Here is a 26093-nt window from a genome sequence, read left to right on the forward strand (position 1 = left end):
AGAGAACAGAGAGTCGGGATAAATGGGTCATTCTCTGGTTGGCAAACAGTAACTAGTGGGGTGCCGCAAGGATCAGTGCTGGGACCCCAACTATTTACAATCTATATTAACGACTTGGAAGAAGGGACTGAGTGTAACGTAGACAAGTTTGCTGATGACACAAAGATGGGAGGAAAAGCAAATTGTGAGGAGGACACGAAAAATCTGCAGAGGGATATAGACAGGCTAAGTGAGTGGGCAAAAATTTGGCAGATGGAGTATAATTTAGGAAAATGTGAGGTTATCCACTTTGGCAGAAAAAATAGAAGAGCAAATTATAATTTAAATGGAGAAAAATAGCAAAGTGCCGCAGTACAGCGGGACCTGGGGGTACTTGTGTATGAAACACAAAAGGATAGTATGCAGGTACAGCAAGTGATCAGGAAGGCCAATGGAATCTTGGCCTTTATTGCAAAGGGGATGGAGTATAAAAGCAGGGAAGTCTTGCTCCAGTTATACAGGGTATTGGTGAGGCCACACCTGGAGTACTGCGTGCAGTTTTGGTTTCCATATTTACGAAAGGATACACTTGCTTTGGAGGCAGTTCAGAGAAGGTTCACTCGGTTGATTCCGGGGATGAGGGGGTTGACTTATGAGGAAAGGTTGAGGAGGTTGGGCCTCTACTCATTGGAGTTCAGAAGAATGAGAGGTGATCTTATCAAAACGTATCAGATTATGAGGGGGCTCGACAAGGTGGATGCAGAGAGGATGTTTCCACTGATGGGGGAGACTAGAACTAGGGGGCATGGTCTTAGAATAAGGGGCCGCCCATTTAAAACTGAGATGAGGAGGAATTTCTTCTCTCAGAGGGTTGTAAATCTGTGGAATTCGCTGCCTCAGAGAGCTGTGGAAGCCGGGACATTGAATAAATTTAAGACAGAGATAGACAGTTTCTTAACCGATAAGGGGGCGGGCAGGGAAGTGGAGCTGAGTCCATGATTGGATCAGCCATGATCGTATTAAATGGCGGAGCAGGCTCCAGGGGCCGAATGGCCGACTCCTGCTCCTATTTCTTATGTTCTTATTGATCCGTGGGATGAGAGGGCTGTCCTGTGAGCAGAGATGGAGTAGATTGGGCCCATAAAAGCAGGGCAGTCTTGCTACAGTTATACAGGGTATTGGTGAGGCCACACCTGGAGTACTGCGTGCAGTTTTGGTTTCCATATTTACGAAAGTATATACTTGCTTTGGAGGCAGTTCAGCGAAGGTTCACTCGGTTGATTCCAGAGATGAGGGGGTTGACTTATGAAGATAGGTTGAGTAGGTCGGGCCTCTACTCATTGGATTTCAGAAGAATGAGAGGTGATCTTATCGAAACGTATAAGATAATAAGGGGGCTGGAGAGGGTGGATGCAGAGAGGATGTTTCCCCTCGTGGGGGAAAGTAAAACTAGGGGGCACACAGTCTCAGAATAAGGGGCCACCCATTTAAAACTGAGATGAGGAGGAATTTCTTCTCTCAGAGGGTTGTAAATCTATTGAATTCTCTGCCCCAGAGAGCTGTAGAGGCTGGGACATTGAATATATTTAAGGTGGAGATTGACAGATTTTTGAGCGATAAGGGAGTGAAGGGTTATGGGGAGCGGGCGGGGAAGTGGAGCTGAGTCCATGATCGGATCAGCCATGATCGTATTAAATGGCGGAGCAGGCTCGAGGGGCCGAATGGCCTACTCCTGCTCCTATTTCTTATGTTCTTATGTAACGGGACTGGGTGCGAGTTAGGACACATAACCATAGTGCTCGATGTAGACTTCAAATCAATTTTGTTTTTCATCACTGCGGGCTGATAGTTCCCCATTTTACGTTATTTTTCTCTAATTCGCCCCATTCCACCCTCCATTCACTCCAACACCCACTAACCCCACTCTCTGATGCTTGTCTGAGTCCAAACGTTCGAAGCTGTCTACAAAAGTTCCAGAGATAAGCCTTCCCCACCTTAGCTCCTTGCAAAGGAAGTTTCATTTCTATAGAGCCTATCATGACGGCCCAAAGTACTTGACAGCCAATGAAGTACTGTTTGGAGGCTGGGTCATTGAATATATTTAAGGTGCGCCTATCCTAGGAGGACAGGCGCACCAACGTTAGCGTCCTCATTCAGGCCAACATCCCCAGCATCGAAGCACTGACCGCACTCGACCAGCTCCGCTGGGCAGGGCCACATTGTCCTCATGCCCAACACGAGACTCCCAAAGCAAGCGCTCTACTCAGAACTCCTTCACGGCAAACGAGCCAAAGGTGGGCAGAGGAAACGTTACAAGGGACCACCCTCAAAGCCTCCCTGATAAAGTGCAACATCCCCACCGACACCTGGGAGTCCCTGGGCCCAAAGACCAGTCCGCCCTAAGTGGAGGAAGTGCATCCGGGAGGGCGCTGAGCACCTCGAGTCTCGTCGCCGAGAGCGTGCAGAAACCAAGCGCAGGCAGCGGAAGGAGCGTGCGGCAAACCAGTCCCACCCTCCCCTTCCCTCAACCACTGTCTGTCCCACCTGTGACAGGGACTGTGGCTGTCATATTGGACTGTTCAGCCACCCAAGGACTCACCTCAGGAGTGGAAGCAAGTCTTCCTCGATTCCGAGGGACTGCCTATCATGATGATGATGTTTGGAGTGTGGTCGCCGTTGCAATGCGGGAAACGCGGCAGCTCAATTTGCGCACAGCAAGCTCCCGCACACAGCAATGTGATAATGACCGGATAACCTGTTTTTTGGGTGATGTTGATAAAGGGATAAATATTGGCCCCAGGACACCGGGGGGAACTCCCCCTGCTCTTGTACAACTGTGACGACACTTCGAAAAGCACTTCATCACCTGTCAATTGCTTTGGGATATCCTGATGGCATGAAAGGCGCGATATAGAACATGAGAACATGAGAGATAGAAACATAGAAAAAAGGTGCAGGAGCAGGCCATTCAGCCCTTCTAGCCTGCACCGCCATTCAATGAGTTCATGGCTGAACATGCAACTTCAGTACCCCATTCCTGCTTTCTCGCCATACCCCTTGATCCCTTTAGCCGTAAGGGCCACATCTAACTCCCTTTTGGATATATCCAACGAACTGGCCTCAACAACTTTCTGTGGTAGAGAATTCCACAGGTTCACCACTCTCTGGGTGAAGAAGTTTCTCCTCATCTCGGTCCTAAATGGCTTACCCCTTATCCTTAGACTGTGACCCCTGGTTCTGGACTTCCCCAACATTGGGAACATTCTTCCTGCATCTAACCTGTCTAAACCCGTCAGAATTTGAAACGTTTCTGTGAGATCCCCTCTCATCCTTCTGAACTTCAGTGAATACAAGCCCAGTTGATCCAGTCTTTCTTGATATGTCAGTCCCGCCATCCCGGGAATCAGTCTGGTGAACCTTCGCTGCACTCCCTCAATAGCAAGAATGTCCTTCCTCAAGTTAGGAGACCAAAACTGTACACAATACTCCAGGTGTGGCTTCACCAAGGCCCTGTACAACTGTAGCAACACCTCCCTGCCCCTGTACTCAAATCCCCTCGCTATGAAGGCCAACATGCCATTTGCTTTCTTAACCGCCTGCTGTATCTGCATGCCAACTTTCAATGACTGATGTACCATGACACCCAGGTCTCGTTGCACCTCCCCTTTTCCTAATCTGTCACCATTCAGATAATAGTCTGTCTCTCTGTTTTTACCACCAAAGTGGATAACCTCACATTTATCCACATTATACTTCATCTGCCACGCATTTGCCCACTCACCTAACCTATCCAAGTCACTCTGCAGCCTCATAGCATCCTCCTCGCAGCTCACACTGCCACCCAACTTAGTGTCATCCACAAATTTGGAGATACTACATTTAATCCCCTCGTCTAAATCATTAATTTCATGAGCAGGTTCCAGACAAAGAGAATTTCCAGCAAGCATCCCATCCTGATTAAGGTGTGATTGGGGGGAATGGGGGTCGGTCTTGGGGCTAGTGGGAACCATTAAGAATGCACTCTGCATTTGAGCATTTGAAATTGTTGAAAAAAAATCTAATCGAACGACAAGAGCCCTGCAATGCAACAGATCCATACTTGAGACAGAGGACCATAGCCGACTGATCGATATCTGGCTCCGGCAGTCTGAAAATGCGTCTTTCATTCCGCCCCACACCGCCTCCATTTTGATCGTTTATTTTGCTGGAAACCAGGCGCGGAGACTAATTCTGGGAAATGTAACACACTCCCACGTATCACCTTCCAGTGCTCAAGGACAGGCACTGACAGGTGGGTCAGTCATGACTCAGTGGGTGGCACCCTCACCCCAGAGTCAGGAGGTTGTGGGTTTGAGTCCCATTCCAGGGGCTTGAGCACAAAAATCCAGGCCGATACTCCCAGTGCAGTGCTGAGGGAGCGCCGTACTGCGCTGGCGGAGGGGTGCTGCTGAGGGTGCGCTGGCGGAGGGGCAGTGCTGAGGGAGCGCCGTACTGCGCTGGCGGAGGGGTGCTACTGAGGGTGCGCTGGCGGAGGGGCAGTGCTGAGGGAGCGCCGTACTGCGCTGGCGGAGGGGTGCTACTGAGGGTGCGCTGGCGGAGGGGCAGTGCTGAGGGAGCGCCGTACTGCGCTGGCGGAGGGGTGCTACTGAGGGTGCGCTGGCGGAGGGGCAGTGCTGAGGGAGCGCCGTACTGTGCTGGCGGAGGGGCAGTGCTGAGGGAGCGCCGTACTGTGCTGGCGGAGGGGCAGTGCTGAGGGAGCGCCGCAGTATCGGAGGGGCAGTACTGAGGGAGCGCCGTACTGCGCTGTCAGAGGGACAGTACTGAGGGAGCGCCATACTGCGCTATCAGAGGGGCAGTATTGAGGGAGCGCCGTACTGTCGGAGGGGCAGTACTGAGGGAGCGCCGCACTGTCGGAGGGGCAGTACTGAGGGAGCACCGCACTGTCGGAGGGGCAGTACTGAGGGAGCGGCGCACTGTCGGAGGGGCAGTACTGAGGGAGCGGCGCACTGTTGGAGGGGCAATACTGAAGGAGCGCTGCACTGTCCAAGGGGCAGTACTGAGGGAGCGCCACACTGTCGGAGGGGCAGTACTGAGGGAGCGCCACACTGTCCAAGGGGCAGTACTGAGGGAGCGCCACACTGTCCAAGGGGCAGTACTGAGGGAGCGCCACACTGTCGGAGGTGCCGTCTTTCGGGTGAGACGTTAAACCGAGGCCCCGTCTGCCCCCTCAGGTGAATGTAAAAGATCCCGGGGCCACGATTGGAAGAAGAACAGGGGGAGTTCTCCCCTGTGTCCTGGGGCCAATATTTATCTCTCAAACCACATCATTAAAAACAAAAGTTCTGGGTCATTATCACATTGCTGTTTGTGGGAGCTTGCTGTGCACAAATTGGCTACCGCTTTTCGTACATTACAACAGTGACCACGCTTCAAAAGTACTTCATTGGCTGTAAAGCGCTTTGAGACATCCGTGGTCATGAAAGGCGCTATAAAAATGCAAGCTTTTATCTCTGTTATGCCCCTCTACACTGTCCCATCACACACTCCCAGGGCAGGTACAGGGAGTTAGATACAGAGTAAAGCTCCTTCTACACTGTCCCAACAAACACTCCCAGGGCAGGTACAGGGGGTTAGATACAGAGTAAAGCTCCTTCTACACTGTCCCATCAAACACTCCCAGGGCAGGTACAGGGAGTTAGATACAGAGTAAAGCTCCCTCTACACTGTCCCATCAAACACTCCCAGGGCAGGTACAGCACGGGGTTAGATACAGAGTAAAGCTCCCTCTAACTGTCCCATCAAACACTCCCAGGGCAGGTACAGGGGGTTAGATACAGAGTAAAGCTCCCTCTACATTGTCCCATTAAACACTCCCAGGGCAGGTACAGCACGGGGTTAGATACAGAGTAAAGCTCCCTCTACACTGTCCCCATCAAACACTCCCAGGGCAGGTACAGCACGGGTTAGATATAGGGTAAAGCTTCCTCTACACTGTCCCATCAAACACTCCCAGGGCAGGTACAGGGGGTTAGATACAGAGTAAAGCTCCCTCTACACTGCCCCATCAAACACTCCCAGGGCAGGTACAGGGGGTTAGATACAGAGTAAAGCTCCCTCTACACTGTCCCATCAAACACTCCCAGGGCAGGTACAGGGGGTTAGATACAGAGTAAAGCTCCCTCTACACTGTCCCATCACACACTCCCAGGGCAGGTACAGCACAGGGTTAGATACAGAGTAAAGCTCCCTCTACACTGTCCCATCAAACACTCCCAGGGCAGGTACAGGGGGTTAGATACAGAGTAAAGCTCCCTCTACACTGTCCCATCAAACACTCCCAGGGCAGGTACAGCACGGGGTTAGATACAGAGTAAAGCTACCTCTACACTGCCCCATCAAACACTCCCAGGCCAGGTACAGGGGGTTAGATACAGAGTAAAGCTCCCTCTACATTGTCCCATTAAACACTCCCAGGGCAGGTACAGCACGGGGTTAGATACAGAGTAAAGCTCCCTCTACACTGTCCCATCAAACACTCCCAGTGCAGGTACAGCACGAGTTAGATACAGAGTAAAGCTCCCTCTACACTGTCCCATCAAACACTCCCAGGACAGGTACAGGGGGTTAGATACAGTGTAAAGCTCCCTCGACACTGTCCCATCACACACTCCCAGGGCAGGTACAGGGGGTTAGATACAGAGTAAAGCTCCCTCTACACTGTCCCATCACACACTCCCAGGGCAGGTACAGCACGGGGTTAGATACAGAGTAAAGCTCCCTCCACACTGTCTCCATCAAACACTCCCAGGGCAGGTACAGCACGGGGTTAGATACAGAGCAAAGCTCCCTCTACACTGTCCCAACAAACACCCCCAGGGCAGGTACAGCACGGGGTTAGATACAGAGTAAAGCTCTCTCTACACTGTCGCATCAAACACTCCCAGTACAGGTACAGCACGGGGTTAGATACAGAGCAAAGCTCCCTCTACATTGTCCCATCAAACACTCCCAGGGCAGGTACAGCACGGGGTTAGATACAGAGTAAAGCTCCCTCTACACTGTCCCATCAAACACTCCCAGGGCAGGTACAGCACGGGGTTAGATACAGAGTAAAGCTCCCTCGACACTGTCCCCTCAAACACTCCCAGGGCAGGTATAGCACAGGGTTAGATACAGAGTAAAGCTCCCTCTGCACTGTCCCATCAAACACTCCCAGGGCAGGTACAGCACAAGGTTAGATACAGAGTAAAGCTCTCTCTACACTGTCCCATCAAACACTCCCAGGGCAGGTACAGGGGGTTAGATACAGAGTAAAGCTCCCTCTGCACTGTCCCCATCAAACACTCCCAGGGCAGGTACAGCACGGGGTTAGATACAGAGTAAAGCTCTCGCTACACTGTCCCATCAAACACTCCCAGGGCAGGTACAGGGGGTTAGATACAGAGTAAAGCTCCCTCTACATTGTCCCATTAAACACTCCCAGGGCAGGTACAGCACGGGGTTAGATACAGAGTAAAGCTCCCTCTACACTGTCCCATCAAACACTCCCAGTGCAGGTACAGCACGAGTTAGATACAGAGTAAAGCTCCCTCTACACTGTCCCATCAAACACTCCCAGGACAGGTACAGGGGGTTAGATACAGTGTAAAGCTCCCTCGACACTGTCCCATCACACACTCCCAGGGCAGGTACAGGGGGTTAGATACAGAGTAAAGCTCCCTCTACACTGTCCCATCACACACTCCCAGGGCAGGTACAGCACGGGGTTAGATACAGAGTAAAGCTCCCTCCACACTGTCTCCATCAAACACTCCCAGGGCAGGTACAGCACGGGGTTAGATACAGAGCAAAGCTCCCTCTACACTGTCCCAACAAACACCCCCAGGGCAGGTACAGCACGGGGTTAGATACAGAGTAAAGCTCTCTCTACACTGTCGCATCAAACACTCCCAGTACAGGTACAGCACGGGGTTAGATACAGAGCAAAGCTCCCTCTACATTGTCCCATCAAACACTCCCAGGGCAGGTACAGGGGGTTAGATACAGAGTAAAGCTCCCTCTGCACTGTCCCCATCAAACACTCCCAGGGCAGGTACAGCACGGGGTTAGATACAGAGTAAAGCTCTCTCTACACTGTCCCATCAAACACTCCCAGGGCAGGTACAGGGGGTTAGATACAGAGTAAAGCTCTCTCTACACTGTCCCATCAAACACTCCCAGGGCAGGTACAGCACAGGGTTAGATACAGAGTAAAGCTCTCTCTACACTGTCCCATCAAACACTCCCAGGGCAGGTACAGGGGGTTAGATACAGAGTAAAGCTCCCTCTGCACTGTCCCCATCAAACACTCCCAGGGCAGGTATAGCACAGGGTTAGATACAGAGTAAAGCTCCCTCTGCACTGCCCCATCAAACACTCCCAGGGCAGGTACAGCACAAGGTTAGATACAGAGTAAAGCTCCCTCTACATTGTCCCATCAAACACTCCCAGGGCAGGTACAGGGGGTTCGATACAGAGTAAAGCTCCCTCTACACTGTCCCATCAAACACTCCCAGGGCAGGTACAGGGGGTTAGATACAGAGTGAAGCTCCCTCTACACTGTCCCATCAAACACTCCCAGGACAGGTACAGGGGGTTAGATACAGTGTAAAGCTCCCTCGACACTGTCCCATCACACACTCCCAGGGCAGGTACAGGGGGTTAGATACAGAGTAAAGCTCCCTCTACACTGTCCCATCACACACTCCCAGGGCAGGTACAGCACGGGGTTAGATACAGAGTAAAGCTCCCTCTACACTGTCCCATCAAACACTCCCAGGGCAGGTACAGCACGGGGTTAGATACAGAGTAAAGCTCCCTCGACACTGTCCCCTCAAACACTCCCAGGGCAGGTATAGCACAGGGTTAGATACAGAGTAAAGCTCCCTCTGCACTGTCCCATCAAACACTCCCAGGGCAGGTACAGCACAAGGTTAGATACAGAGTAAAGCTCTCTCTACACTGTCCCATCAAACACTCCCAGGGCAGGTACAGGGGGTTAGATACAGAGTAAAGCTCCCTCTGCACTGTCCCCATCAAACACTCCCAGGGCAGGTACAGCACGGGGTTAGATACAGAGTAAAGCTCTCTCTACACTGTCCCATCAAACACTCCCAGGGCAGGTACAGGGGGTTAGATACAGAGTAAAGCTCTCTCTACACTGTCCCATCAAACACTCCCAGGGCAGGTACAGCACAGGGTTAGATACAGAGTAAAGCTCTCTCTACACTGTCCCATCAAACACTCCCAGGGCAGGTACAGGGGGTTAGATACAGAGTAAAGCTCCCTCTGCACTGTCCCCATCAAACACTCCCAGGGCAGGTATAGCACAGGGTTAGATACAGAGTAAAGCTCCCTCTGCACTGCCCCATCAAACACTCCCAGGGCAGGTACAGCACAAGGTTAGATACAGAGTAAAGCTCCCTCTACATTGTCCCATCAAACACTCCCAGGGCAGGTACAGGGGGTTCGATACAGAGTAAAGCTCCCTCTACACTGTCCCATCAAACACTCCCAGGGCAGGTACAGGGGGTTAGATACAGAGTGAAGCTCCCTCTACACTGTCCCATCAAACACTCCCAGGGCAGGTACAGGGGGTTAGATACAGAGTAAAGCTCCCTCTGCACTGTCCCATCAAACACTCCCAGGGCAGGTACAGGGGGTTAGATACAGAGTAAAGCTCCCTCTACACTGTCCCAGCAATGTACCTTGGAGACCATCCACTGTGACATTTTTGCATGCATATTTTTCACCCCAGCAGTCCTGTCACCTTTGTTGTGTGTCAATTAGTGTCTGTTCTGTGTTACGAGACAGTACTGTACTGCACAATATTATTCTGCTGCTAAAAGAATGTCCATTAAAACCACAGAGCTTAATTGTTGTTGAGTAAACACAGGCTGAGGTCAGTTAGAGTTGAATTGTTTGGTCAGGGAATTTTGCAGATTGGAAATTGCTGGTGTACCCCAGCAATAGCAGCCACTAAAAATGGACAAACCGGAATTGCACATGTACAGAAGAGCCAGAAAGCCAGGCTGATCTCTGAGTGACCCCGAGGATTATCCCCAAGAACAATTAGCCTCTAGCTGACCCAGAAAGGTCCAGCAGTGGAACCTTGTGGCGTTCAAAGGCAAGGGACACACAGCTGCCCGCTGGCAGCACAATAACAGTTAGTGCAACGCTTCTGCCTTACGACTCATCGTGAGCTTTCCGCGAGACACCCGGCAGTATTGAGAAGGAAACCGAAGCCCCGCCTGCCCTCTCAGGTCGAAGTACAAGATCCCATGGCTCATTGTATCGAAGAAGCTTTCTCCCCGGTGTCCCGGGACCCAATATCCCTCGACTGACATCACTAAAAACAGATGATCTGGGTCATTATCACGTTGCTGTGTGTGGGAGCTTGCTGTGCGCAAATTGCCTTCCGCTGTTCCCACATTACAACAGTGGCCACACTTCAAGAAAGTTCCTCATTGGCTGTGCAGTGCTTTGGAATGCATGTATCACTTTGACAGCATTGAACACTGAATGCCAGGTTCAGTAGTGTTGTGGTGAGAATGTACAACTTGCAATCCAGAGTTCAAATCTTATCTGTGTGAAATAAATTCTCCCCATCTCCCCCTCTGGTTCCATCGCCGATTATCGTCAATCTGTGTCCCACTGGTTACCCACCCTCCTGACCTGGGAACAGTCTCTCCTGATTTACTCCTCAAAACCCCTCGTGATAGTGAACCCCTCGATTAAATCTCCCCCTTCACCTTCTCTGCTCCGAGGAGTATAACCCCGGCTTCTCCAGTCTCCCCACGTCACGGAAGTCCCTCATCCCCAGGACCATTCTAGTCAACCTCCTCCCCACCCTCCCCAAGGCCTTCTTATCCTCTCTAAAGTACGGTGCCCAGAATTGGCCATAATACTCCAGCTGTGGTCTAATATCCTTTTGAAGAACGATAAAGACAACACCTCCGACAGTGCAGCACTCTCTCAGTACCGTCCCTCCGACAGTGCGGCGTTCCCTCAGTACCGCCCCTCCGACAGTGCAGCACTCTCTCAGTACCGCCCCTCCGACAGTGCGGCGCTCCCTCAGTACCGCCCCTCCGACAGTGCGGCGCTCTCTCTGTACCGCCCCTCCGACAGTGCGGCACTCTCTCAGTACTGCCCCTCCGACAGTGCGGCGCTCTCTCAGTACCGCCCCTCCGACAGTGCAGCACTCTCTCAGTACCGCCCCTCCGACAGCATGGCATTTCCTCAGTACCGCCCCTGCGACAGTGCGGCGCTCCCTCGGTACTGCCCTCCAACAGTGCGGTGCTCCCTCGGTACTGCCCCTCCGACAGTGCGGCACTCCCTCGGTACTGCCCATCCGACAGTGCGATGCTCCCTTGGTACTGCCTCTCCGACAGTGCGGCTCTCCCTCGGTACTGCCCCTCTGACAATGCGGCGCTCCCTCAGTACTGCCCCTCCGACAGTGCGGCGCTCCCTCAGTACTGCCCCTCCAACAATGCGGCGTTCCCTCAGTACTGCCCCTCCGACAGCGCAGCGCTCCCTCAGTACTGCCCCTCCGACAGTGCGGCACTCCCTCAGTACTGCCCCTCCGACAGTGCGACGCTCCCTCAGTACCGCCCCTCCGACGGTGCGCCGCTCCCTCAGTACCGCCCCTCCGACAGTGCGGCGCTCCCTCAGTACTGCCCCTCCGACAGTGCGGCGCTCCCTCAGTACTGCCCCTCCGACAGTGCGGCGCTCCCTCAGTACTGTCCCTCCGACAATGCGCCGCTCCCTCAGTACTGCCCCTCCGACAGTGCGGCGCTCCCTCAGTACTGCCCCTCCGACAGTGCGGCGCTCCCTCAGTACTGGCCCTCCGACAGTGCGCCGCTCCCTCAGTACTGCCCCTCCGACAGTGCGGCGCTCCCTCAGTACTGCCCCTCCGACAGTGCGGCGCTCCCTCAGTACTGCCCCTCCGACAGTGCGGCGCTCCCTCAGCACTGCCCCTCCGACAGTGCGCCGCTCCCTCGGCACTACCCCTCCGACAGTGCGGCGCTCCCTTGGTACTGCCCCTCCGACAGTGCAGCACTCCCTCAGTACTGCCCCTCCGACAGTGTGGCGCTCCCTCGGTACCGCCCCTCCGACATTGTGCCTCTCCCTCAGTACTGCCCCTCCGACAGTGCAGCACTCCCTCAGTACCGCCCCTCCGACATTGTGCCTCTCCCTCAGTACTGCCCCTCCGACAGTGTGGCGCTCCCTTGGTACTGCCCCTCCGACAGTGCAGCACTCCCTCAGTACTGCCCCTCCGACAGTGTGGCGCTCCCTCGGTACCGCCCCTCCGACAGTGTGCCTCTCCCTCAGTACCGCCCCTCCGACAGTGCAGCACTCCCTCAGTACTGCCCCTCCAACAGTGCAGCACTCCCTCAGTACTGCCCCTCCGACAGTGTGGCGCTCCCTCGGTACCGCCCCTCCGACAGTGCAGCACTCCCTCAGTACTGGCCCTCCGACAGTGTGGCGCTCCTTCAGTACTGCCCCTCCGACAGTGCAGCACTCTCTCAGTACCGCCCCTCCGACAGCATGGCATTTCCTCAGTACCGCCCCTGCGACAGTGCGGCGCTCCCTCGGTACTGCCCTCCAACAGTGCGGTGCTCCCTCGGTACTGCCCCTCCGACAGTGCGGCACTCCCTCGGTACTGCCCATCCGACAGTGCGATGCTCCCTTGGTACTGCCTCTCCGACAGTGCGGCTCTCCCTCGGTACTGCCCCTCTGACAATGCGGCGCTCCCTCAGTACTGCCCCTCCGACAGTGCGGCGCTCCCTCAGTACTGCCCCTCCAACAATGCGGCGTTCCCTCAGTACTGCCCCTCCGACAGCGCAGCGCTCCCTCAGTACTGCCCCTCCGACAGTGCGGCACTCCCTCAGTACTGCCCCTCCGACAGTGCGGCGCTCCCTCAGTACTGCCCCTCCGACAGTGCGGCGCTCCCTCAGTACTGCCCCTCCGACAGTGCGGCGCTCCCTCAGTACTGTCCCTCCGACAATGCGCCGCTCCCTCAGTACTGCCCCTCCGACAGTGCGGCGCTCCCTCAGTACTGCCCCTCCGACAGTGCGGCGCTCCCTCAGTACTGGCCCTCCGACAGTGCGCCGCTCCCTCAGTACTGCCCCTTCGACAGTGCGGCGCTCCCTCAGTACTGCCCCTCCGACAGTGCGGCGCTCCCTCAGTACTGCCCCTCCGACAGTGCGGCGCTCCCTCAGCACTGCCCCTCCGACAGTGCGCCGCTCCCTCGGCACTGCCCCTCCGACAGTGCGGCGCTCCCTTGGTACTGCCCCTCCGACAGTGCAGCACTCCCTCAGTACTGCCCCTCCGACAGTGTGGCGCTCCCTCGGTACCGCCCCTCCGACATTGTGCCTCTCCCTCAGTACTGCCCCTCCGACAGTGCAGCACTCCCTCAGTACCGCCCCTCCGACATTGTGCCTCTCCCTCAGTACTGCCCCTCCGACAGTGTGGCGCTCCCTTGGTACTGCCCCTCCGACAGTGCAGCACTCCCTCAGTACTGCCCCTCCGACAGTGTGGCGCTCCCTCGGTACCGCCCCTCCGACAGTGTGCCTCTCCCTCAGTACCGCCCCTCCGACAGTGCAGCACTCCCTCAGTACTGCCCCTCCAACAGTGTGGCGCTCCCTCGGTACCGCCCCTCCGACAGTGCAGCACTCCCTCAGTACTGGCCCTCCGACAGTGTGGCGCTCCTTCAGTACTGCCCCTCCGACAGTGCGCCGCTCCCTCAGTACTGCCCCTCCGACAGTGCAGCACTCCCTCAGTACTGCCCCTCCGACATTGTGCCTCTCCCTCAGTACTGCCCCTCCGACAGTGCAGCACTCCCTCAGTACCGCCCCTCCGACAGTGTGGCGCTCCCTCAGTACTGCCCCTCCGACAGTGCAGCACTCCCTCAGTACTGCCCCTCCGACAGTGTGGCGCTCCCTCAGTACTGCCCCTCCGACAGTGCTGCACTCCCTCAGTACTGCCCCTCCGACAGTGCGGCGCTCCCTCAGTACTGCCCCTCCGACAGTGCGGCGCTCCCTCAGTACTGCCCCTCCGACAGTGCGCCGCTCCCTCAGCACCGCCCCTCCGACAGTGCAGCACTCCCTCAGTACCGCCTCTCCGACAGTGCGGCGCTCCCTCAGTACTGCCCCTCCGACAGTGCAGCACTCCCTCAGTACTGCCCCTCCGACAGTGTGGCGTTCCCTCGGTACTGCACTGGAGTGTTGGCTCGGATTTTTTGCTCTAGTCTCTGGAATGGGATGCAGACCCACAAGCTTCTGACTTAGGCGAGAGTGCCACCCACTGAGTCACGGCAGACTCCAGGACCTGCACAACCAAGAGAAAATAGAAGGCAGCCTTGAATAGCTGACGCTTACAATAAGCGCGCAATACACCTGGTGCTGCGGTTAAACCAATTGAAATTTGCGATTGTATCTATACCCTTCTAGTGTCACTGGCTGTAACGCAGCAAACTGCACCGCCCTGTATAAGGAGATGGTTTCCGGTTAACTTGCCATTGGCGTCAATTAATTCAATCTGGAGAAGTGTGCATGATGCATTTGGGGAGGGCTAACAAGGAAAGGGAATACACATTAAACAGTAGGACACTGAGAAGTGTAGAGGAACAGAGGGACCCTGGAGTGCAGGTCCACAGATCCCTGAAGGTCGCAGGCCAGGTGTATAAGGTGGTTAAGAAGGAATACGGAATACTTGCCTTTATTAGTCGAGGCATAGCATACAAGAGCAGGGAGGTTATGCTTGAACTGTATAAAACACTGGTTAGACCACAGCTGGAGTACTGCGTGCAGTTCTGGTCACCACATTTCAGGAAAGATGTGGGTCCAGAGGAGATTAACCAGGATGTTGTACTGGAGAGGGTACAGAGGAGATTTACCAGGATGTTGCACTGGAGAGGGTACAGAGGAGATTTACCAGGATGTTGAACTGGAGAGGGTACAGAGGAGATTTACCAGGATGTTGCACTGGAGAGGGTACAGAGGAGATTTACCAGGATGTTGCACTGGAGAGGGTGCAGAGGAGATTTACCAGGATGTTGCACTAGAGAGGGTACAGAGGAGATTTACCAGGATGTTGCCTCGACTGGAGAATTTTAGCGATGAGGAAAGATTGGATAGGCTGGGGTTGTTTTCTTTGCAACAGAGGAGGCTGAGGGGAGACCTGATTGAGGTGTATAAAACTATGAGGGGCCTGGATAGAGTGGATAGGACGGACCTGTTTCCCTTGGCAGAGGGGTCAACAACCAGGGGGCACAGATTTAAAGTAATTGTGGGGAGGTTTAGAGGGGATTTGAGGGGACATGTGGAGGGGGTCTGGGGTGGAACTCACTGCCTGAAAGGGTGGTAGAGGCAGAAACCCTCACCACATTTAAAAAGTACCTGGATGTAACACTTGAAGTGCCGTAACCCTCAGGGCTACGGACCGAGAGCTGGAAAGTGGGATTAGGCTGGGTGGCTTTTGGTTGGCCGGCGCGGACATGATGGGCCGAATGGCCTCCTTCCACGCTGTAAATTTCTCTGATACTATGAATTAATAATTTGCCAGGCCTCATATTTATACTTTTCTTTCTCTTTACCCCTCCGACATGCTTCTCCTGTCAACTTGACTCCTTGCACATCCATCCCACGCTCCCCCACTCGCACCGAGTCCCGCTCACTCATCACCCCCTGTGCTCACTGCCCCGTGTCCTAACTCCCACCAAGTCCTGCTCACCCATCACCCCCTGTGCTCGCTGCCCTGTGTCCTAACTCCCACCAAGTCCCGCTCACCCATCACCCCCTGTGCTCACTGCCCCGTGTCCTAACTCCCACCAAGTCCTGCTCACCCATCACCCCCTGTGCTCGCTGACCCCGTGTCCTAACTCCCACCAAGTCCCGCTCACCCATCACCCCCTATGCTCACTGACCTACATTGGCTCCCGGTTAAGCAACGCCTCGATTTCAAAATTCCCACTCTTGTTTTCAGCTAGTGTTTCAGTTGGTAGCACCCTTAACCTCTGAGTCAGAAGGTCATGGGTTCGAGCCCCGCTCCAGAGACTTCAGTCCATTGTCCAGGCCAACACGCCCACTGAGGGAGTAGTACTGAGGGAGCGCCGCACTGTCGGAGGGGCAGTACTGAGGGAGCGCCGCACTGTCGGAGGGGCAGTACTGAGGGAGCGCCGCACTGTCGGAGGGGCAGTACTGAGGGAGCGCCGCACTGTCGGAGGGGCAGTACTGAGGGAGCGCTGCAATGTCGGAGGGGCAGTACTGAGGGAACGCCACACTGTCGGAGGGGCAGTACTGAGGGAGCGCCGAACTGTCGGAGGGGCAGTACTGAGGGAGCGCCGCACTGTCGGAGGGGCAGTACTGAGGGAGCGCCGCACTGTCGGAGGGGCGGTACTGAGGGAGCGCCGAACTGTCGGAGGGGCAGTACTGAGGGAGCGCCGCACTGTCGGAGGGGCAGTACTGAGGGAGCGCCGCACTGTCGGAGGGGCAGTACTGAGGGAGCGCCGCACTGCCGGAGGGAGGGGTTGTACTGAGGGAGTGCCGCACTGTCGGAGTGGCAGTACTGAGGGAGCGCCGCACTATCGGAGGGGCAGTACTGAGGGAGCTCTGCACTGTCAGAGGGGCAGTACTGAGGGATGCCGCACTGTCGGAGGGGCAGTACTGAGGGAGCGCCGCACTGTCGCAGGTGCCGTCTTTTGGATGAGACGTTAAACCGAGGCCCCGTCTGCCCCCTCGGGTGGATGTAAAAGATCCCGGGGCCACTATTGGAAGAAGAGCAGGGGGAGTTCTTCCCGGTGACCTGGGGACGATATTTATCCCTCGACCAACATCACTAAAACAGATGATCTGGCTCATTATCACATCGCTGTGTGTGGGAGCTTGCTGTGCGCAAATTGAGCTGCCGCGTTTCCCACATTACATCAGTGACCACACTCCAAAAGTACTTCATTGGCTTTGAAGCTGTATGGGACGTCTGGTGGTCGAGAAAGGCGCTATATAAATGCAAGTTTTTCTTTTTTTCTCAAATCCCTCCCTATCTCTGTAACCTCCTCCAGCCCCACAACCCTCCCGAGATCTCTGCGCTCCTCCAATTCTGCCCTCCTGAGCATCCCTGATTTCCATCGCTCCACCATCGGTGGCCGTGCCTTCAGCTGCCTGGGCCCCAAGCTCTGGAACTCCCTCCCTAAACCTCTCCGCCTCTCTCTCCTCCTTCAAGACGCTCCTTCAAACCGACCTCTTTGACCCAGCTTTTGGTCACCTGTCCCCAATATCTCCTTATGTGGTTCGGTGTCAAATTGTGTTTTATAATCACTCCTGTGGGAGGTTTTACTATGTTAAAGGCGCTATATTAATGCAAGTTTATGTTACTGCTATTAAACTGGTTACATAGAAACATAGAAAATAGGTGCAGGAGTAGGCCATTCGGCCCTTCGAGCCTGCACCAACATTCAATATGATCATGGCTGATCATTCACCTGCTTCATTTCCTGCTTTCTCTCCATACCCCTTGATCCTTTTAGCCATAAGGGCCACATCTAACTCTTTTGAATATATCTAACGAACTGGCCTCAACAACTCTCTGCGGAAGAGAATTCCACAGGTTCACAACTATCTGAGTGAAGAAGTTTCTCCTCATCTCGGTCCTAAATGGCTTACCCCTTATCCTTAGACTGTGACCCCTGGTTCTGGATGTCCTGTATTCAACTATTGTAACCCATGTATAAACTGACCTAAGTTGTACACCTTGAGAACATTGACCACAGGGGGCGAACTTGTGGGAGACACTCCTAACCTGGACTTTCCGGTATAAAAGGGGAAGCTCCACCCACCTTCATCACTTGAGGTCTTGGTAATAAAGGTAACTGGTCACAGAGTGACCTTCTCTCAAGTATGGGCCTTGTGTGCATTTATACTGTATAGTAAGGACATGTGGTTTTTCAAGACGACATCCTCATCACGGGTCGCGATACTGAAGAACACCTCCACAACCTGGAGGAGGTGCTACGCAGACTGGACCGTGTAGGGCTGCGACTGAAAAAGGCGAAGTGCGTCTTCTTAGCTCCGGAGGTAGAATTCCTGGGGAGGAGGGTAGCAGCAGAAGGGATCAGACACACTGCGTCCAAAATGGAAGCGATCCAGAGAGCACCCAGACCCTGTAACACGACGGAGCTGCGTTCGTTCCTGGGGCTCCTGAACCATTTTGGTAACGTTCTTCCCAAATTGAGCACGCTGCTAGAGCCGCTACACGTGCTCCTACGCAAAGGTCGCGATTGGGTTTGGGGGAACAGCCAGGAAAGGGCTTTTGATAGAGCACGCAATTTGTTATGCTCCAACAAACTGTTAATGTTATATGACCCGTGTAAGAAACTTGTTTTAACGTGCGATGCGTCGTCCTATGGTGTCGGGTGTGTGTTGCAGCATGTCAATGCCAAGGGTCAGTTACAGCCGGTAGCTTATGCCTCCAGAAGTCTGTCCCAGGCAGAAAGGGGCTACGGGATGGTAGAAAAGGAAGCGCTCGCATGTGTATATGCAGTAAAAAAAATGCACCAGTACCTGTTTGGCAGGAAATTTGAGCTGGAGACAGGTCACAAACTCCTAACGTCCCTTTTAACCATAAATGCGAATGCATCGGCCCGAATACAGAGGTGGGCACTTACGTTAGCTGCCTATTACTACACAATTCGGCACAGACCGGGCACCGAAAACTGCGCCGATGCACTCAGCAGGCTCCCACTAGCCACCACTGAGGGGGCTACCGAGCATGGTGCTGAGATGGTCATGGCTGTTGAAGCTTTCGAAAGCGAAGGCTCACCTGTGACCGCCCGTCAGATTAAAGTCTGGACAAATAGAGACCCGCTACTGTCTTTAGTTAAGAAATGTGTCCTGAATGGGGACTGGGCAGCCACGTACGGGGCATGCCCTGAGGAATTTAAACCATTTCATAGGCGCATGGATGAACTCTCGATTCAGGCCGATTGCCTACTGTGGGGAAACCGAGTAGTCATGCCCCAGATGGGCAGAGAGGTGTTCATCAGAGAACTCCACAATGGGCACCCGGGCATTGTCATGATGAAAGCAATTGCCAGATCACACGTTTGGTGGCCAGGGATAGACGCAGATCTGGAACTTTGTGTTCGCAGGTGCAACACGTGTGCCCAGCTGGGCAATGCGCCCAGGGAAGCCCCCCTTAGCCCCTGATCCTGGCCCGCCAAGCCTTGGTCACGCATCCATGTGGACTACGCAGGTCCTTTCATGGGAAAAATGTTTTTGGTTGTAGTAGACGCCTACTCCAAATGGATTGAGTGTGCCATTTTAAATTCAAGCACATCTTCTGCCACAGTAGAAAGTCTACGGGCAATGTTCGCCGCCCATGGTCTGCCGGATGTCTTGGTCAGCGACAATGGCCCGTGCTTCACAAGCACTGAATTCCAGGACTTCATGGCAGGCAATGGAATCAACCATGTCAGAACGGTACCGTTCAAGCCGGCCTCAAACGGCCAGGCAGAACGAGCAGTGCAGATAATCAAACAGGGGATGCTCAGATTCCAAGGGGGTTCCCTGCAAAGCCCCTTATCACGCCTCCTGTTGGCCAATAGATCCCGATCACACTCACTCACAGGGGTTCCACCCGCAGAGCTGCTAATGAAAAGGACGCTCAAAACCAGGTTATCCCTTATACACCCCACTATGAAAGAAATTGTTGAGAGCAGGCATCAGTCACAATGTGACTACCATGACAGGAATGCGAGGGCGCGATGTATTGATGTCAATGATCCTGTTTTTATCTTTAATTACGCTGCAGGGCCCAAATGGCTCGCAGGCACTGTGATTGCTAAAGAGGGAAATAGGGTTTTTGTAGTTAAACTTATCAATGGACAAATCTGCCGCAAACACGTGGATCAAACTAAAAGGAGGTTCAGCAACCCCATAGAAGAAGCAGAGGAAGAACACGATGAAGAGTTTACTCCACCACAGGTGACCGAACACCAGAACCAAGTGGAGGAGAGTCCAGTCACTGTGGGCAGTCCGGACAGGCCTGAGGCACCGCAAACAGCAGACACTCAGGCCAGCGCCCAACAACCGGAGCCCCAACTCAGGCGCTCCACAAGGGAGCGTAAATGACCAGAGAGACTCAACCTGTGATCCCAATAAGACTTTGGGGGGGAGGTGATGTCATGTATTCAACTATCATTGTAACCCATGTATAAGCTGACCTAAGTTGTACACCTCGAGAACATTGACCACAAGGGGTGAACTTGTGGGAGACACTCCTAACCTGGACTTTCAGGTATAAAAGGGGAAGCTACACCCACCTTCATCACTTGAGGTGTTGGTAATAAAGGACAGGTCACAGAGTGACCTTCTCTCAAGTATGGGCCTTGTGTGCATTTATACTGTATAGTAAAGACATATCACTGGACTCCCCCAACATCGGGAACATTCTTCCTGCATCTAACCTGTCCCGTCCCGTCAGAATTTTATATGTTTCTATGAAATCCCCTCTCATTCTTCTAAACTCCAGTGAATACAGGCCCAGTCGATCCAGTCTCTCCTCATATGTCAGTCCAGCCATCCCGGGAATCAGTCTGATGAACCTTCGCTGCACTCCCTCAATAGCAAGAACGTCCTTCCTCAGATTAGGAGACCAAAATTGAGCACAATATTCAAGGTGTGGCCTCACCAAGGCCCTGTACAACTGCAGTAAGACCTCCCTGCTCCTATACTCAAATCCTCTCGCTATGAAGGCCAACATACCATTTGCCTTCTTCACCGCCTGCTGTACCTGCATGCCAACTTTCAATGACTGATGTACCATGACACCCAGGTCTCGTTGCACCTCCCCTTTTCCTAATCTGCCGCCATTCAAATAATATTCTGCCTTCCTGTTTTTGCCACCAAAGTGGATAACCTCACATTTATCCACATTATGCTGCATCTGCCATGCATTTGCCCACTCACCGAACCTGTCCTCGGTAACATGCCAAAAAAAAACCCTATTTAGGAGTCACGCTCGATCGCACCCTGTCATGCAGTCAATGTCTCCAGAACCTTGGGAAGAAACGAAAGAATCTGGTCAACGTGATCCTGAAACTGGCCAGATCCACATGGGGAGCAGACCTTCAAACCCTACGTACGGCAGCACTCGCCCTGGTGTACTCTGCAGCGGAGTACTGCTCTCCGGCATGGCTATCGAGTGCGTGTGTCAAATCCGTGGATGTCCAGCCGAATTCTCCTTTGAGAATTATCACCGATATGCTTTTATCAACACCAACACCTTCGCTGCCCTGTGTTTGCAAACCTGGCACCGCCTCACCTATGCCGCGAATACGCAGACTCCAGAGAATACAACCGCTAGGCCAGCAAAGACATGCCGACCCAGGCTGACTTGAACAATCTATACAACCCGTCTCAAATCTAGGCGAATTTGGACTGTCGCCGAAGCCCTTCAGCGATCTTCCCTCAGCTTTGTTTTATACAAACACACATACACACATCGCATAGGCACATGTACATGTACACACATCACAGAATCATAGAAATTTACAGCGCGGAAGGAGGCCATTCAGCCCATCGTGTCCTGCGCCGGCCGACAAAGAGCCACCCGGCCTAATCCCACTTTCCCGCTCTCGGTCCGTAGCCCTGTAGGTTACGGCACTTCAAGCGCACATCCAAGTACTTTTTAAATGTGGTGAGGGTTTCTGCCTCTACCACCCTTTCAGGCAGTGAGTTCCACCCCAGACCCCCACCGCCCTCTGGGTGAAGACATTTCCCCTCAAATCCCCTCTAAACCTCCACCCAATTACTTTAAATCTCTGCCCCCTGGTTATTGACCCCTCTGCCAAGGGAAACAGGTCCGTCCTATCCACTCTATCCAGGCCCCTCATAATTTTATACACCTCAAAAAGGTCTCCCCTCAGCCTCCTCTGTTCCAAAGAAAACAACCCCAGTCTATCCAATCTTACCTCCTAGCTAAAATTCTCCAGTCCTGGCAACATCCTGGTAAATCTCCTCTGTACCCTCTCTAGTGCAACATCCTGGTAAATCTCCTCTGTACCCTCTCCAGTGCAACATCCTGGTAAATCTCCTCTGTACCCTCTCTAGTGCAACATCCTGGTAAATCTCCTCTGTACCCTCTCCAGTGCAACATCCTGGTAAATCTCCTCTGTACCCTCTCTAGTGCAACATCCTGGTAAATCTCCTCTGTACCCTCCCTAGTGCAACATCCTGGTAAATCTCCTCTGTACCCCCTCCAATGCAACATCCTGGTAAATCTCCTCTGTACCCTCTCTAGTGCAACATCCTGGTAAATCTCCTCTGCACCCTCTCCAGTGCAACATCCTGATAAATCTCCTCTGTACCCTCTCCAGTGCAACATCCTGATAAATCTCCTCTGTACCCTCTCTAGTGCAACATCCTGGTAAATCTCCCATGCACCCTCTCTAGTGCAATCACATATTTCCTGTAATGTGGTGACCAGAACTGCACGCAGTACTCCAGCTGTGGCCTAACCAGTGTTTTATACAGTTCAAGCATAACCTCCCTGCTCTTGTATTCTATGCATCTTTTTGAGTAGTGCCGTGGGATCTTTTACATTCATTTGAATAAAACCTTGATTTAAGATCTCGGCAGAAAACCAGTCCCTCCAACAGTACTGCACTCCCTCAATGCTGCACTGATAATGGCAACTGAAATCGTGTGTTGGAAGGAACCTGGAGCAGGACGTGAACCCGCAGCCTGAGCACCAGCAGCTGAGCCAAACTGACACTCAAGAGGACTAAAGTGGATCTTATCCACCACCATTACTGGCTTTCCCTCCCCCTCCCCTGAGGATGCTGACTCGAGCTTGGGGATCCAACCCCACCACCTCAGCCGCTGCCTCCTCCAGCTTCAGCCCCAAGTCCCCCCCCCCCACTGGCGTGCCCCAGGGGGGGGCGGCTATTCGACTGCAGGAGGCGTCGCTCCCGCCCATCCCGATCGGCAAGCCCGCGCACTGCAATCTAACTGTGGCCCGCGCTCTGAAACTTTATTGCCAAACGCCCCAGCTGGCTCCCTCGGTGCTTTCAGTGTTGCAAAAATCAACCGAACATGGCAAGTATTGAACACATTGCACCATTATCTGGGGCATTGGGTTTTATCCGCAGTAGCTCTTTGCGTGAGATGCGTCGGGGGGTTGAGAAGGCAACATGCAAGGGGGATTCAACATTAAATGATCTTTCCATCTCCCCTGTTGGAAGAGGCGCTATAAGGCGACATTCTCAAATCCATGCCAACACTGAACTTGGTGTCTGCCACACACAGCGGCCAGAGTGCAAACATAAAACTGACACTGGCTCGTAAATGGTTAAACAAAAAGAGAGCCTGTACCATTGCACGCTGTGTACACACATGCCAATCCCAACTAAACCCTTCAAGTAACGGTACAACTCTGTTGGGGCTGCAGCCTTCTCACTCCAGGCACACACAATTTAAAAACGTCGGCACCTCAGCAGAAATAAATCCAGATTAAAAGCAAAAATTAATTCTCTACTTCTCGATCTGCAAGTGTGCAAAAAGCCCAAAACTGGCATTAATAAGTTAAACAAGCAGATAAGAGAATTAATTTCGAGAGGGCGCTCTCCTTTATCCATTTACAAACAGAATTCTGGGGCCCCTCTGTGTACACTTGAGTCGACGTTCAGTCATTGTAAGTTGGTATGCAGGTACAGCAGGCGATGAAGAAGGCAAATGGTATGTTACATCGAAACATCGAAAATAGTTGCAGGAGTAGGCCATTCAGCCCTTCGAGCCTGCACCACCATTCAATATGATCATGGCTGATCATGCAACTTCAGTACCCCATTCCTGCTTTCTTTCCATACCCTTTGATCCCTTTAGCCTTCATAGTGAGAGGATTTGAGTATAGGAGGAGGGAGGTCTTGCTGCAGTTGTACAGAACATCTGGAATATTGTGTTCAGTTTTGGTCTCCTAATCTGAGGAAGGGCGTTCTTGCTATTGAGGGAGTGCAGCGAAGGTTCACCAGACTGATTCCCGGGATGGCAGGACCGACATATGAAGAAAGACTGGCTCGACTAGGCTTATATTCACTGGAATTTAGAAGAATGTGAGGGGATCTCATAGAAACATATAAAATTCTGACGGGATTGGACAGGTTAGATGCAGGAAGAATGTTCCCGATGTTGGGGAAGTCCAGAACCAGGGGTCACAGTCTAAAGATAAGGGGTAAGCCATTTAGGACCGAGATGAGGAGAAACTTCTTCACTCAGAGAATTGTGAACCTGTGGAATTCTCTACCACAGAAAGTTGTTGAGGCCAGTTCGTTGGATATATTCAAAAGGGAGTTAGATGTGGCCCTTACGGCTAAAGGGATCAAGGGGTATGGAGAGAAAGCAGGAATGGGGTACTGAAGTTGCATGATCAGCCATGATCATATTGAATGGCGGTGCAGGCTCGAAGGGCCGAATGGCCTACTCCTGCACCTATTTTCTATGTTTCTATGTTTCATTCGAGCCCCCTCACTCAGAACTTGGTAGCACAGGAGGAAGAGGCCCATTCGGCCCATCGAATCTGTGCCAGCTCTTTTGAAGAATGATCCATTTCGCCCCACTCTCCTCCCCTTTCGCTGTTTCCCCACAGCCCAACAAATTATTTCCTGTTCCAAGTATCCCTCCACTTCCCAGTTCGCCCAAACAGTTATTGAGAAGTTTACCATTTGAGACGAGCTCGTTAAGGACGACCATCTCACAATTATGGCTAAAGGGATCAATGGAGAGAAAGCAGGAATGGGGTACTGAAGTTGCATGATCAGCCATGATCATATTGAATGGTGGGTGCAGGCTCGAAGGGCCGAATGGCCTACTCCTGCACCTATTTTCATGTTTCTACGTTTAAAAAAAAGCGAGATGTGGGGCACCTCAGTGGAAATAAATCCAGATTTAGAGCAAAAAAAAATTCTTCAAGTCTGCAACTGTAAATGAGCGTTTTGGTTTAATTTTCAAAAGATTATTTCACGCCAAAAGCCGAAAATAAATGCCATACCGTGTGTTGCAAACGAATTCCTCGCAGCATAAGATCGAATTCCCTACCATTATTGAATCTCATTCAGCCTCACTTGCTAAAACGAAAATTTGCACAGCCTCTAATCGTTTCAAAACTGCACAGTGGCGAGCTATGTGATCACAGGTTACCTCTGCAATGGGACGCTTAACTATTTGTTTTTTGCGAGATCACCTGCACATTTTTAAAATGCGTGTTTATAAATAAAATTACATCCCTGTATTTCTAGCTCAGAAGAATGCATTTGGGCTTTTTTCCCCCCCCAATGCATAGTTGGAGCTGTGTCAGATTGCAAACTGGTCTGACGAATAATCATTATTTAGAATCAGCAATTCTGGGAAGTTTGAGGAAGGACACTAAGGAGGTGTGCATTTATGGGGATTTAAGTATGCAGTGAAACACAGAAATAATGATAAAACGGACTCTTTAAATAGGCGACAAATAGATAAATATTGTGCTTTCATTAAATTCTTAGAAAGGACAGAAACAAACAATAATGATTTCAAGTACCCAAGGCTTATTTCCCACAAGTACTCTGAGAGTCTGGCTGTTTTAAAAATGTTGAAAATTTCCACAGAATTGTTTATTTTTTCCTCCTGTTCAACTTCAACAACAAAAAAACACGCGGCTAAAATGGTTTCCCGAGACACTAAGGGGAACTCTCCAATGAGTCCACTTGGTCGATAACTGGCCCTCGACAAGTAAAAAGGACGCATCAAATACCAATTTACAAGGACAGAAATGCAGATCCGAATGAAAGTTTTAGACTCTCAGACCTTAACTGTCAGCTGCGAGGCTATTTTAAGGGGGATATAATGCAATGATTTTCACGTACAGTATTTTGAATAAAATGAGAATTGTGCCCAGTGATGAAAATAATACAATTTGAATTGTGTCTAGTTATGAAAATGTTACAATTTGAATTGTGTCCAGTTATGAAAAGGATACACTATGAATTGTCTAGTTATTAAAAATGATACAATTTGGATTACTTCTAGTTATTAAAATGATACAAT

The 26093-nt window shown here is 52.4% G+C and overlaps 1 protein-coding gene across 1 annotated transcript in view; it reads right to left on the reverse strand.

The window, feature by feature from the left end:
- Positions 1-26093, reverse strand: part of LOC139240109 (hepatocyte nuclear factor 6-like) — a 60743-nt gene that overhangs the window by 29090 nt on the left and 5560 nt on the right. The window lies entirely within an intron of this gene.

This window comes from Pristiophorus japonicus, chromosome 30, assembly GCF_044704955.1.
Source record: "Pristiophorus japonicus isolate sPriJap1 chromosome 30, sPriJap1.hap1, whole genome shotgun sequence".
Classification (NCBI taxonomy): Eukaryota; Metazoa; Chordata; class Chondrichthyes; family Pristiophoridae; genus Pristiophorus; species Pristiophorus japonicus.